The 14353-nt window shown below is 40.5% G+C and overlaps 1 pseudogene; it reads left to right on the top strand.

Moving 5' to 3' along the window:
• Positions 1-4119: 4119 nt before the first annotated feature.
• Positions 4120-4897, top strand: LOC121437471 (annotated as a pseudogene).
• The last annotated feature ends 9456 nt before the right edge of the window (positions 4898-14353 follow it).

Below are 14353 nucleotides of genomic sequence, written 5' to 3'. Positions count from 1 at the left end.
GCTGTGGGACCAGGCAAGACAGAAACTCTGTCTACAAATGTTGCCAAAACATATGGCTAGAATTTCCACATAAAGCCCGAGAAAGCCTTTTAAAAAAAAAAGGATTCTAGACAAATAAGAACAGAGTCATATGCAGTTTCTTGGTAACCATCTTTACTCTGATAGACTCTGTCTACTGGTGGTAAGCAGAGGCACAGCTCCTTTAAGAAAGACTTCCTTACTTAACATTAGCAGCAAAAACCTTATAGCTCTATTAAGAGGCCCTGACACCAAACACTTAAATGGTTGTTTATGAATAGCTGTCATCAGGCTTCTTGGTGTTGGTATGGACCTTGAAATTCCACGTAGCTGTAGCAAAAAACATGGCTCCCCAAGTACCTCTGCCATGAACCTAGACTCTTAGAAAGCTAAGGAATGGGGCAGAGCCAGCTGCCAAAGTTGCAGCTTTAATCCTAGCCATATTGCTTAGCAGATTAAAGACTTATGTGGTCATAAAAAGATATACAGTAAAGACAGATTCAGATTTTTAAAAATCCTCTAAAAAAGTCACAGTGTATTTAAAGGTATACATAAGCTTGGGAGAGAAAAAAAGAATAGACAAAGTCCTTTAAAGAAAAAAGAAACAGAGTAGTTAGGTATGGTGGCACATGTCTTTAAACCCAGTACTCAGGAGGTAGAGGAAGGCAGATCTCTGTGAGTTTGAGGCCAGCCTGGTTTACAGAGTGGGTTACAGAACAGCCAAAGATACACAGAGAAACCCTGTCTCAAAACACCAAAAAGTAAAAAGTAAAAATAAAAGAAATAGAGTTTTAAAAAAAGCCATGTAAAAATAAAAATACACAGAGAATCTGGATACTGTATGCTATTGTGTTATCTTTGAATTGTTTGACTGCTGACAAAGGAACAACAGCTGCTAAAAAATATTTGGTTATAAATGCTGCTGGATTAATCCAACCTATATATTTTGAAAATGCCTTGACTTCAAAATTTAGGTCAAAAGATCTGTTACTTTGGAGAAGAGGTTTTGCTTCTGTTTTCACAGGCAATGAGAGGCTGTGTATTCATTCTGAGTTAAGAGAAATAAGGTTTGATCAAGAAGATCCCCTGAAAAATCATTGATAAGAGCAGATGGACCAGAAGATCCAACGTTTTAGAGCACCTATGTTGCAGTTTCCTCTGAGTTCTACATCCAGAACAGCTTCAAGACTGTTGGCTGAAATGATCCAGCCTCACAAGATACTCCAGTCAGGACTTAACTATAATCCTAAATTTTCCTTGTGTGTCTCCATAAAATTACCAGTGCTTTCAATCAGCAGGTAGTAGTCTAGAAAAACTACAGCCACATTCCCAAAATATAGATTATGGATGTTTGTCTTTGTTTATAGGGTCTTGTTTTGAAAAGAAAAAATGGGAAACTGCTGTGATATAAAGCTTTTGCACACTGTAAAGATTTGTCACTCAAATTGGTTTAATAAGACACTGATTGGCTAGTAGCCAGGCAGGAAGTATAGGTGGGGCAACCAGACTAAGGGAATTCAGGAAAGAGGAAAGGCAGAGAGTCAGTCACCAGCCAGACACAGAGAAAGCAAGATGAGAATGCTGCACTGAGAAAAGGTACCAAGCCACATGGCTAAACATAGACATAAATTATGGGTTAATTAACTATAAGAGCTAGTTAGTAATAATCCTGAGCTAATAGGCCATTCAGTTTATAATTAATATAAGCCTCTGTGTGTTTCTTTGGGACTGAACAGGAGAGAAACTTCTGTCCATATTCATAACTAATATTAACTCTCTATGTCTTTATTTGGGAGCTAATTGGTGGTTCAAAAGAAAGCATGTTACAATAAAGCACCAAAAGTAATAATGGTGGGAAATCAAAGAATAAGTTCTGGAACATCAAAATGATAACAGAAGTCTGAAATCAAATTTCTTTTTAATAAGACTTGGGCCCTTGAGTTGTCTCGTGTCTTACATGAGCAGTAAACCAATACTTTCAAGTGTATATTTCAGTCAAAAACTGACATTTGGCTTTGTTATTCAAATAATTTTGTTCCTAAAATAGTATCTTCCTTGATTTATGACTATTCACTCTTGATTTTAGGTCACATACCAATTCATTGTGTCCTCGTAAAATTTTTATAACTAGTTAAGGTAACAATAATGCATGAAAATGATTTGATATCTTACCACATTGATTAAAGATATTAATGATTTTTTACCCTAAACAAATTATTTAGATTTTTTCAATTACCTATAGGATTTTTCCAGACCACAGATATTGCTCACAATGACATAATTTGGTTATTCAATTATCATTGAGTTTTAAATGTTCTTTCTGAACATAAGCATTCATAATGAATAAAGTGTTAGTCTTTGCATTTTGCTGCAGTAGTGAGCCTTATTTCTGTCTATCTATGCATCATTTATCTACCTGTCCATCTCTATATCATTCTTCAATTATAATATCTAGTAATACATTATATGGGGAATATATTAAATACTAAAACAAACACTGACCATAGCAGAGAGACTTCTGAAAGCTTCAGGTATGTCAAAAATGAGGGGTGGAGCTGAACATATGTCTCAGGGTAGAGCACATATTTACTAGGTTTCAAGCTCTGAGTTCAATTCCAAGCACCAAAAAAGAAAATGAGATGCACCCTATCTTTTATGACCCTAGTTCTGCTTGATATTTACTATATCTGCTGGCACCCAAGTTCCTTACAACTAGGAGCATTATAGCCTTACTATATAAGGTCTATAACTATGTAAGTTCTATATATGTTCTATAACTTCACATACAGTAAATACAAAACAACGCTGAGTGAAACTAAGATCTAGAATGTTTGAAAGTCAAGATCCTTTTGGAGCCTTCCTTTATTGATAAAATCTATTTTTACAACCTTCTGTCTCATTTTCTTTCCAGGACAGAATATGAGCGCTTTAAGTCAGTAACATCTTACTCTAACATTGAAGAGTCTTCTCTTAGAGTAGGATAGATCCTGCTCTCAGTGCATACAACTAATACTTCAGCACTTTCTACAAAAGAAACCCACTACTTGACATAAAAATATCACCCCCTCTTGACACGTGCTCCCCGTTACACACACATACTTATGCAGATGAGAACTTCAATTTTTTCATAGAGGCTATAGTCAAGGAGAAATTCACCTTACATTGTTCAATATTTCAGTTTCTTATTGGATGTACATACCATTGGAATAGAGTCAATAATTCTACATTTTCTTTTAAGGTTTACAACAATTTCCACCACATGTTCCTTAACACATGATCACTGTAAAGACTCTAGGAAACCTTCTCGATTCTTTTTCCTATTCTAATTTTTAAAATATCGCCACTGAAGAAATGAATGTAGTCTGTGTTGTTTCTTACAACGTCATATGATCCTACAATTATCTCAAAAAATTAATTTTTATTAATGAATAAGAGTTTTTAAAAGTTTGTTCTTTAGAAGTTCGTCTTAAAATCCTGTGAATCCAGAAACTGTAGTTACTAGAACTGGGCCTACTCATAACAGACCACTCAACGGTCCATCATGACTGAAGAAGGGGCTCGTGAGACCCAGCACCTTACCACTGAACTACCTGTTACTTATTATTAGATTCTAGAAGAAGCCAAGTTGTTATCTGGTATATCTTCTGGGGAACCCATAAAACACCAATAGTTTCAATCCAAAGAACACACAGATGGCCCTGTCAAACCCAGAAAGACAAAAACATAACCAAAAGCCATGAATGTGGGAATGGGTATATCTGAGAAGAGGATGGGGTGGACAGGGAAAGGAAGAAGGTGAGAAAGAGAAGGAGTAAGAACAATTAGAAAAGATTATATACATGGATAAAATTACTAAAGAAAAATTCAATTATTAAAATTGTCCTATATATACATATAAATGGCAAAGAAATTTTAATTGACTGAAGTGATCGCTGATAAGAAAAATTCAGGTAACATACAGGTTATGCATGCTCAATAAGGAAAACATAAGTTAAAAAAAAAGTAGTAAAATATTCCAGAATTTCCCGTATAAACCATTCAACACCTGAGAATAATACAATAAAAACTGGTAAGAAAAGTTCTCTCCTCCAGCTGAGCAACATGCACAAAGGAAAGAAGGCCGAGGGGAAGAAGCTGGCACTGGTCGTCATTGTCATGAAGAAACAAGAGACCAAAAAGGTGGTAAATCCTCTGATTGGGAAGAGGCCAAAGAACTTCAGCATTGGGCAGGATATTCAGCCCAAAAGAGATCTCACACACTTTGTCAAATGGCCCTGCTATATTAAACTTCAGCAGCCAAGGGCCATCTTCTATAAGTGGCTCAAAGTACCTCTTGCTGTTAATCAGTCCACCCAGTTCTTGGACCGGAAACAGCTACCCAGCTGCTGACTGCTGAGGCCAAAGACAAAGCAAGAGAAGAAGCAAAGGCTGTTGGCCCTGACAGAGAAGAATGCTACTAGCAAAGGGGATGTCCCAACTAAGAGACCAACTGTTCTTTGAACAGAGGTCAATACAGCCACCATGTTGGTGGAGAACTAGAAGGCTCAGCTGGTGGTGACTGCCCATGATGTTGACCCCACTGAGCTGGTGGTCTTTCTGCCTGCCTTGTGTTGAAAGATGGGTGGCCCCTACTGCATCATCAAGGGGCAGCTGGTCCACAGGAAGACATGCACCACTGTTGCTTTCACACAGGTTAACTCGGAAGACAAGGGTGCTCTGGATGAGCCAGTGGGAGTTATTAGGACCAACTACAATGGCTGACAGATACGATGAGATCCTCTGCCACTGGGGCAGCAAGATCCTGGGCCCTCAATGTGTGACTCGCACTGCCAGGCTGGAAAAGGCCAAGGCCAAAGAACTCACCACTAAACTGAGTTAAATGTACACTGCTACGTTTTCTTTAGATATAATTACATAATTTATCTTCCAAAAAACTGTTAAGAACAAATTATTTTACCATTTAAATATTCGTACCATGCATGCATGGTGACTATATGATTTCTAGCACATTCCATCTAGAATACGAAATAAATTAAATGTCTTATTCTGCTATAACTTAGATAGATAAACTAAGATTAAAATGTATGTTCCCAATGGCATACTGCTATCCCCATAGAGCAATGCATCACTCACTCCTCATCAGAGAAACTTCTTGCAGAAGACTGGGATTAACACAGATTCCCCCAAACTGTCCAAGGTGCAGAGATTCTGTAAGAAATGCCTCAGCACCCAGCCTTAAATAAAATGCTTTTATCAAGCCCCTCCCTTTATTGCACTGGGGTTTGCATGGAAGAGGAGGCAGAAAGATTTTAAGAACCAGAGGTGGTTGGTGACTCCAGAGAAACAGTGTCTTCCAGACACAACAGGATGGATGTACATATAAACTCACTGTGAAATCAGGCACAAGCCATGCATCAGTTCAAGCCAACTGGGATTCCAGCACTGAGAGGGGGAAGTGCACATGGAGTCCCCTCCCTATGCAAGAGGCTATTTGAAATTAACAGCTGCTTACAAAGGAAAAATTATTTCTCTCCAGTGGAATGATTGGGTTTATCAACCACACTCCAGGGCAGGCCCCATGCCCGGGAGTAGTTGATTAACAAAAAATGGCCTCTATGATTTTTCTGTGTGCTTCTATTGCTGTTGTTATATTTTTGTGAGGTTTTATCTTCTGTGCTTTTTGCTCTTTTATGTTTTCTTTGGAGCTATTGGCTCTTTTCTTTTGAGGGAGAGAAAGAGCAAGAAGTTGGGTAGGTAGACAGGTAGGAATGATCTGGGAGGAACTGAAGGAGGGGAAAGAATATAATCAAAATATATTGCATGAATCTCAGGACATCTCTGGGACCAGCTAGAAACCTAGTGCAATGGAAACTCCCAGCAATCTGGGAGGGTGAACCTAGCTAAGACTCCTTGCAATGGGGGATACAGAGCCTGAACCGGCCATCTCCTGTAACCAGACAAGACTTCTAGAGGAAGGATGGGGACACCAACCTAGCTACAACACCTCCAACCTACAAGATGTGCCCGGGTAAAGGTAGCACAGAAATTGTGAGAGTGACCGACCAATACCTGGTCCAGTTTAGGAACCATACCATGAAAAGGAGCCCACCCCTGAGGGCCAGGACAGAGGTGGGATAGCCCAGAGACCTAGGATAGAACCAAACAAGATTGGTAAAAAGAAAAAGCCACTGAAATGATTCATAATGATATTCTGCTAAACTCATAGATTGATGCCTAGCCCAGCTGTCTTAAGAGAAGCTTTATCTAGCAATTGATGGAAACAAATACAAAGACCCACAGACAAACATTAGGCACAGCTCAGGGAATCCTGCAGAAGAGTGGGGGACATTGTAGGAGCCAGTGGGGTCAAGGACATAAGAAAACCCACAGAATCAACTAACCTGGACTCATAGGGGTGCACAGAGACTGAACCCCCAATCAGGAAACCTGCATGGAACTGAACTAGGCCCTCTGCATATGTGTTACAGTTGTGTAACTTGGCGTTCTCGTGGGAGCAAGGACTGTCACTGACTCTGTTGTCTGCTTTTGGGACCCTATCCTCCTACCAGACTGCCTGGCCCAGCCTTAATAGGAGAGGAGGTGCCTAGTCTCATTACAGTTTGATATACCATGGCTGACTGACATCCATGAGAGACCCACCCTTCTCTGAAGAGAAATAGAAGAGGAGAAGTGGATTTAGAGGGAAAGGGAGGTGAGGGGGACTGAGAAGAAAGGAGAGAGGGGAAACTGTGGTTGGGATATAAAAAAGAAAGAAAGAACAATATATTGCAGGGAATATTTTTAAATAATTCCCTATAAGGAAGGAAAAATCTTATGATTACTGATTATCAAGAAAGAAGACCCATGGTAGACCCAAATTCAACTAAATATATTTCTAGAGTTAACAGGAAACTCTTTTTGGGAGTTGTCAACAAAAATCAAATCATTGACATGATTGCAGATATGCTATGTTTCCTAAAGTAGTGATGTTGTTCACTTCCACATGCATATTCACTAGGAAATAATTATAATTACTTTGGGTCTATCCTTGAGCTATCATTAGTGATAATGATGACTGCACCACGGCATGCGAAGGTATCAATTACATTAATGATAATTGTATTAACAAATCAGTTTTAAGATAAGACATTCAATCCATTTATCTAAATGGGAAGAAGTAAACAACTTTCAGTGAGAAGCCCAGAGCTAGTTCCAAGTTACTAGTACTGTCTCCCTAAGACCTCTGATGGTATAAAGCAGATGGGATTAGCCCCCAATTAAAAAGACATTTGGGCCCCTGTTCTGATTGAAAATGAAGGATGACCTTAAACTTCCTACTTGGAGAGTCATCAGCCACAACTTCAATATTTCCAGAGAGAAGTCCAGAGAAGCAGGACCTTCTAAAGGAGGAAAGATCCAGCTCTTCATGTTGTCATTAGTAGAGTGGGGATGTGGTCAGGAATTTCAATTTTTGAGTTAAGTCAGAAAAAGAAGAGCATAAACTCACACAATTAAAATGAGCCACCATTAGCAGAAAGATACCCAGCAGAGAACATAGAGGAGCCTCACAAAACACAGCTAAGGGTTGGTATGAGCACTTTGCCTTTCCTCATTTCTATTCACAATGCCTCACTTATTTTTTTCATCTGATGCAATGTTTCATTCAAGTAATCTTAAATTCTTTTCAAAAAGAAAAAGGAAATTCAATGAGACAGTGGCATCGTTTTCTGCTTCTGAAAGCTTTCCTTTTGGTATAAAGTAGCTTGCACTGTGAGTTTGGACACCATCACTTGTTGAGTGGGACTTTGGCATTTTGGAGAACCATTTCAAACGGAAAAGATATGACTTTGTTCTAGCCAGTACTGGTCTCTGAAGAGAGAGTATCCCGCTGAGTAAACTACCCTTGCATCTTGAGATCTCAAAGAGAAGCTCAGGTTTTAAGAGCCGATCTGAATCAAGCAGCATCTTTATCTCCACATACCTATCAGGCCATATACTTTTATTTCTTCAAGTCGTTTGAACCCAAATCACTGAATATTTTAACTCTATTTACAAATTCACTTGAGCATGTTCTGCAGCTGTGACTACTTGTACATAACAATGGGTGGGATGTTTTTAAGTTAGAAATGTATAGAATTTTCTCTTAAAGCCCTATCAATGCACATGTAACATGGCAAAGGACGTAACTGAAAGTGTTTATGTCTTTTTTATTTATTAAATTTCTTTTTTATTACTTTATAAATAATACCAATCAAAATTTCCACTCCTCCCCTCCTCCCACTTTCCTCTTGCTCCCCCATACAAACTCCTCCCAACCCCCTCCAGTCCTAAGAGAGGACAAGGAAACCCTGCCCTGTGGAAAGTCCATGGCCCTCCCTCCTACATCCAAGCTTAGGAGGGTATGCATCCAAATAGACTAGGATCCCAAAAAGCCAGTACATGCAGTAGAGACAAATCCCAGTGCCATTATCATTGGCCCCTCAGTCTGCCCCAATTGTCAGCCACATTCAGAGGGTCCAGTTTGATCCCATGCTGGTTCAGTCCCAGTCCAGCTGGAGTTGGTGAGTTCCCATTATATCAGGCACACTGTCTCAGTAAATGGGCCAACCCCTCGTAGTCCTGACTTGGGGTGAGGGGAAGGGGAGAGGGGGAGAAAGAGGGGAGAATGAGAGGGTTGGGGAGCGCTTGGGGGAGTGAGATTGTTGAGATGGAGGAAGGGCGGATGTGGAAGCAGGGAAAGAGATATCTTAATTAAGGGAAACATTTTGGGGTTGGCAAGAGGCTTGGCTCTGGAGGGGTTCCCAGGAGTCCACGGGATGACCCCAGTTAGGACCCTGGGCAGTGAAGGAGAGGGTGCCTAAACTGGCCTTGTCCCATAGTCAGACTGATGACTATCTCGAATATCACCATAGAACCTTTGTCTGGAGACAGATGGAGATAGAGACAGAGACCCACTTCGGAGCACTGGACTGAGCTCCCAAGGTCCAGTTGAAGAGTGGAAGGAAGAACTTAGCTGATTTAATGAGAAGGAAAATCATCCAAAGGATAGGTTACTCAGCCAGTTTTCAGCAGAGAAAGTGGGAACCACTAAGAAGAAATGCCTAGAGCAGAGTAAACACACTGTGAACGGTTATCTCACCTTGCACTCCCATGTGCCATTCCTCTCGCTGGAAACTCGCTCATTCACTCTCCACACTCGGAATGGATTTATTCCCATTGCATGTTAACTCGTACTTTTCACTCCTTGGTATCTTTAGTGACAAACCACTCTCTTGGTGACTGCAAAATAAGCAAGATAAAATTGATGCAGAAATGAGTCGGCCAGATCTACCAAATAATAATCCAGGACTCACATGCACTTGAAGCACGATTAATAAAAGCTCAGGGTCAGAAATCGGGGTTCATTCTGAAGATCTGAAAAGCAAAACAACCAGCCACTGGCTCTTACATCGACCTCAGTCAGAAATGGTGATCCTGCCTCCTGGAATCTCAGAACGAGACTGTGTCTGAGAACTGTCTTCCGCCATTTTATATTCCTCTATCAGGCTTGGAAGAAAGATGTGACACTGGGATTAAAGGTGCATGTCATTGTGCCTTCGGACTTAATTAAAAGTGTGTGTTATTGAGCCTACTGAGATTAAAAGTGTATATTCCCATAACCTGGTCAATAAGGCTGACTAGTGGGACTGTTTTACTGTCCGATCTTCAGGCAATCTTTATTTATTAAAATACAATTGAAATGCCAATACACACACTAAAATTCAGTTTTAATTTCATATAAATGGTGAATAATTTCTAGCATAAGCACATATGCTTTGCAAGGGGACACACTTATACTTTGAAAATAACTGTTTATCTGAAATGTAGATTTACCTGGGTAACCATAGTCAGGAAGGATTTATGTACTTGAATGGCAGAATCACATTGATTTGGTTGGGTAATTGCCTTAATTTTATGTGTAATATGTCATTTTCTTAATCTGAAAAATGGAAATAATAATAGTGCCCACTGCCTGGATTTTTGTGAGGGTTAAATGAGGAAAACCATGTAAACCACTTAGGAAAACTTCCTACACACCATAATTCTCCAAGGGATGTTTATTTCTATTAGTATTTGGAAGCATATCAAGGGCCATAATGCCTGGAAAAGGAATATGACATTATACAACTTGTTCCATGTTCCTTATGGCTTCCATGCACATGACCCTGAAAAGTATTATTTCTGGCAAACCCTTCTTAGACTGTCTGCTGACAGATCAAATTCATCAGTGCTTCACTCTCAAACTTAGGCAAGCATAACATCTTCCTTAGATTGTGACCATGTGGGTGTCTGTGATCTGTGCTGTCATCAGAAACCATGTGGAAGACCATGATCCATGCGACCACTGACAGTAATGGCAGGGAAGCTAGTTTTGCAGTGGCATCAATGACTGCAGACTCACAGTTTAGAAAGAGGGGTAAATACGGCTTCAGTAACAACTCCTACCACTACCCCAACCCCCATCCCGTCCCTACTTTGCCCCCACCACAGCCCACTGCACCCCACCCTCACTCCACCCAAAAGAAAGTAATGGCCTAAACAAAAAGCCATCATAGAGAACTCTTAAAAATTGTGGTAAAGGGGGAGAGATGCCCCCACCCCACCCATCAACACCTTAGGCAGGTGGAAGAGCTGGCCTTGATGTTAGAAGGGCAGGAGAGCTTCCCCTACCCACCACTAGTTGTGACACTCAGGAGAACAGGCCCTGCACCCTATGTGGGCAGCAAAATAGAGCCAACCCACTGGCAGAGGTGAGGGAAAGCCAGCCCCAATATTGTGAGCATGGAAGAGTTGTACCCATTACCCACCTGTCATGTCGTATGAGTGGGAGATGTACCCCTGCCCCCCACCCATCAGTACCCCAAGGCATGTGGGAGAGCTAGGCCTCCCCTCATCTGCTCCAGCACTCAAGAGAGTGGCTGCTATACCATGCCTAGGCAACATAGTAGAGATGGACCTGAAGGTGTAGGTATGGAAGATCTGACCCTGAGGACAAGAAATCCGGAGAACTGGTCCCACCCCTTACTCATGGCTGCAGGAGATGAACTCATCAGGGCAATGCTGGAGAGTTCAATCTGGTGATGAGGACAAGGGAGAGCTGGAAGGCTGACCAACTCTACAAAACTACTCAGGCCCAGAACCAGGGCTATGTGTTAGCCCAGCCCAACATCCACCCCTTCTGTGATCTGCTGGAGCACTGGAAGGTACCAGTCCTGCAGACCCAAAGCTGCAGGATCTCCATGACCCAGGGCAACTGCAGGATAACCAAGAGGAGTCCCAGTGAGGGCCCAGCATCAATAGTATAGTAGAAACCAGAGACCTCAAACCAGAACAATGACTCTGCAATGAACACTGGCAAGTAAAGATATATGGATAAGGCTCTTGCCAACCCTAAGATGGCTCCTGTATCCACCCTTCCTTTATCCCAACCATCCCCTTCCCCCAAGTTCCCCCCATTCTTCCCTTCTCATGTTTCTCGCCCCATTTCCCCTTAGCCTCATTGCCACCTCACCCCCAAGTTCCCAGGTTTTGCCTGTCAATCTTGTCTACTTCCCATATCCAGGCAGATGACTATATGTTTTTCTTTGTGTTCACCTTCTTACTTAGCTTCTCTAGGATCACAAATTATGTGCTCAATGTCCTTTATTTATGTCTAGAAACCAATTATGAGTGAGTACATCCCATATTCATCTTTTTGGGTCTGGGATACCTCACTCAGGATAGTGTTTTCTATTTCCATCCATTTGCATGCAAAATTCACGATGTCATTGTTTTTTACCTTCTTTTCATACCTCTAGGTTCTTTCAAATTTCTTTATTCCTACTTCCTAATTCACAGGTTTAGCACTACATGAGATGTCTTCACTTCCTCTGCATATTCTCATAGCAAATCTGTCATGTGATTCCTATCTTCTCTCATTGTTCACCTTATCTCTAAGGAAGCTAAAACTTTGAGAAGTCTGGTGACTCCCGTGATGACATGTTCCAGTAGGTGCTAAAGCTTGGACCTTTGTTCTACTAGTTTCTCTTAAATGCAAATTCTTTTTAGTTGTTTGTTTGTTTGTTTGTTTGTTTTGGAAATAGGGTCTCTTTTACATAGCCCGGACTATCCTAGAATTCACTACATAGACCAGGCTGGCCTTAAACTCAAAGAAATTCACATAACTCGGCTTCCCAAGTGCTAGGATTAAAGGCATGCACCACCACACCCAGCTTAAATACAAATCACTACATCTTTAAATATTATCTCTTCTATAAACGCCTCACTGATCATATAATCTAAAATAAGCTTTCCCTGCTCTGATTTTGCTAGCACATTCTCTGCTCATTAGATCATTAAGAGAACAAATGAGTCTATTTGCTAACTCCCCCATAAGTGCTAAGGAAGCATCAGTAAATGATAGAGGAATGACCCTGCTCTTATGGACCATATATTTTCCTTGAAGATATTACAGAATCCTAGATTCATAAATTAACTTTCATGTCATTACAAGCTATTATTTACAGGTGATTAAACTCAAACCTATTAAGTTCAAAGCCATGCCATTGGAAGCAGAACCCAAACTGTGGCCTTCATCCACACTTCCCATCAACACTGTTTGTATTCATGATCTCTTTTCCCTAATAAGCTATCAGCAGAGTGAAGGCAGAAGCCATTTCTTAATCACCTCTGCATATCCCTCAGAATTAGCACACTAATTGAAAAGCAGGTAGAACATATGATGATGGCATACAGAAAAGACAGAACATCTGCATTTTCCGATCGAAATGGATACAAGAGTTACATATTTAACACTGATAAAGGATGCTGCAATTGCAGTATATTGCCCTACTTCATCCCTCAGCCAAGGAGCTTTCATAAATTATAGATTGATGCTGCAGAGCTGAAGTTGTAGAAAGGATCATCTTTGTAAAAGAAAAGAAAACATTTTCTATGAGAATGATGTTTAATTTCTCATTGCTGTCTCCTTTCATTTAAGCCCTAGGACTCACAAATAGCAAATTACCACCCAGTGTATCTGGAAGCTATGTACTTATTATGTTCAAAAAGCAAGAAGGTCACTTAAATACAAAAGGAAGCAGAAAATTCCTCTGAGCCACCAAAATAAACTAAAGAAATATACTCTGCCTAGCTCTTCTGTTTATTCATTACAGCTACTGAGCTACTGAGCATGCGCACTTGCTCTGTGCCTAGAGTTCACTTTTGAACCCTTGCCTCTTATTTGTGGCATGAGTCAAACTGGAATAGATACCGGATTCCCATGTCCCACAGTCAGTGAAAAGCACCAAAGAAAATATAAAAAGCCTTAGCTGAAGCAGGCTGTTCTATCCCATTCAACTTCATTTGTCAATTCCAGCCATCATGGAAATTTGTCTTAAATGCCAAAGGATAAGCCAAGGCAGTGCCAATCTGGATTGCTGTATTTCACATTTGTGAAATGTGTTACATACAAATACACTGTGTACAAGAATTTGTATTCCTTTTTAGCCACAGCCAGTTAATGATCAGAGTGTAATAGCTAATGGAAAAAATATTCATTTCTCTTTCTGTACTTAAAAGGCAAAATCATTAACTAGGAGTAAGTGAAGGCATTTTATTACCAGGCAACGCTAATTCCCTTGCTTTAAATTTCAGCTTCTGAGCAGAACACATGTGGATTATTCTCACCAGCAGAGGGAGGTTCAAACCAGAAAGCTCACAATTGCTACATTTCAGCAGAAGTGAAGCTTTTCTGTAACGTGACTGAGGGGGCCCCTTTAGCAAAGCTGCCTAATTTACAGACATCAAGAAACATCTACTAAGGTACGAAATTGAGCCAAACAGAACTACCCCACTGACTGCTTCTGTACATGGCTCCAAGAGAAGGTGAAGGAGAAGCTTAGCAATGTCTAAATCTTTCATTAGGACCACACACCCCTCTTATCCTTGAAACCATCGGCCCTGATTTTCAGGTGGAAAGATGTGCATTTCTACAGTGAGACTGAGGACATAAAGGTCTTGATTGGTTTCTTCTAATATTGACATCACTATGGATGAATCCACTTCTGTGGAAGAATCTGGATAATGGTCAGACAAACAGGCTAAGTTCTAGTTGCTTCAGTCCAACATGAGTCCAACAGAGACCTCAATGAGGGCTTGTAAAGGGTCATACCTCTTCAGATTCTCCCAGGAAAATACCTATCATACCAGTAACTAGAATATATAATTAACCACCTCATATCTATAGAGAAAGGGGTTGTGCATGAAGTAGCATTTTGTCAAATCATTAGCATGTTCTTGGAGGCAAGAACAAGAG

This window comes from Microtus oregoni, unplaced genomic scaffold (assembly GCF_018167655.1).
Source record: "Microtus oregoni isolate MIOR12 unplaced genomic scaffold, Mior012 000052F_ref0000163, whole genome shotgun sequence".
NCBI classification, from domain to species: Eukaryota; Metazoa; Chordata; class Mammalia; order Rodentia; family Cricetidae; genus Microtus; species Microtus oregoni.
The sequence above is the reverse complement of the archived record's forward strand: the minus strand, read 5'-3'. Positions and strand labels throughout refer to the sequence as shown.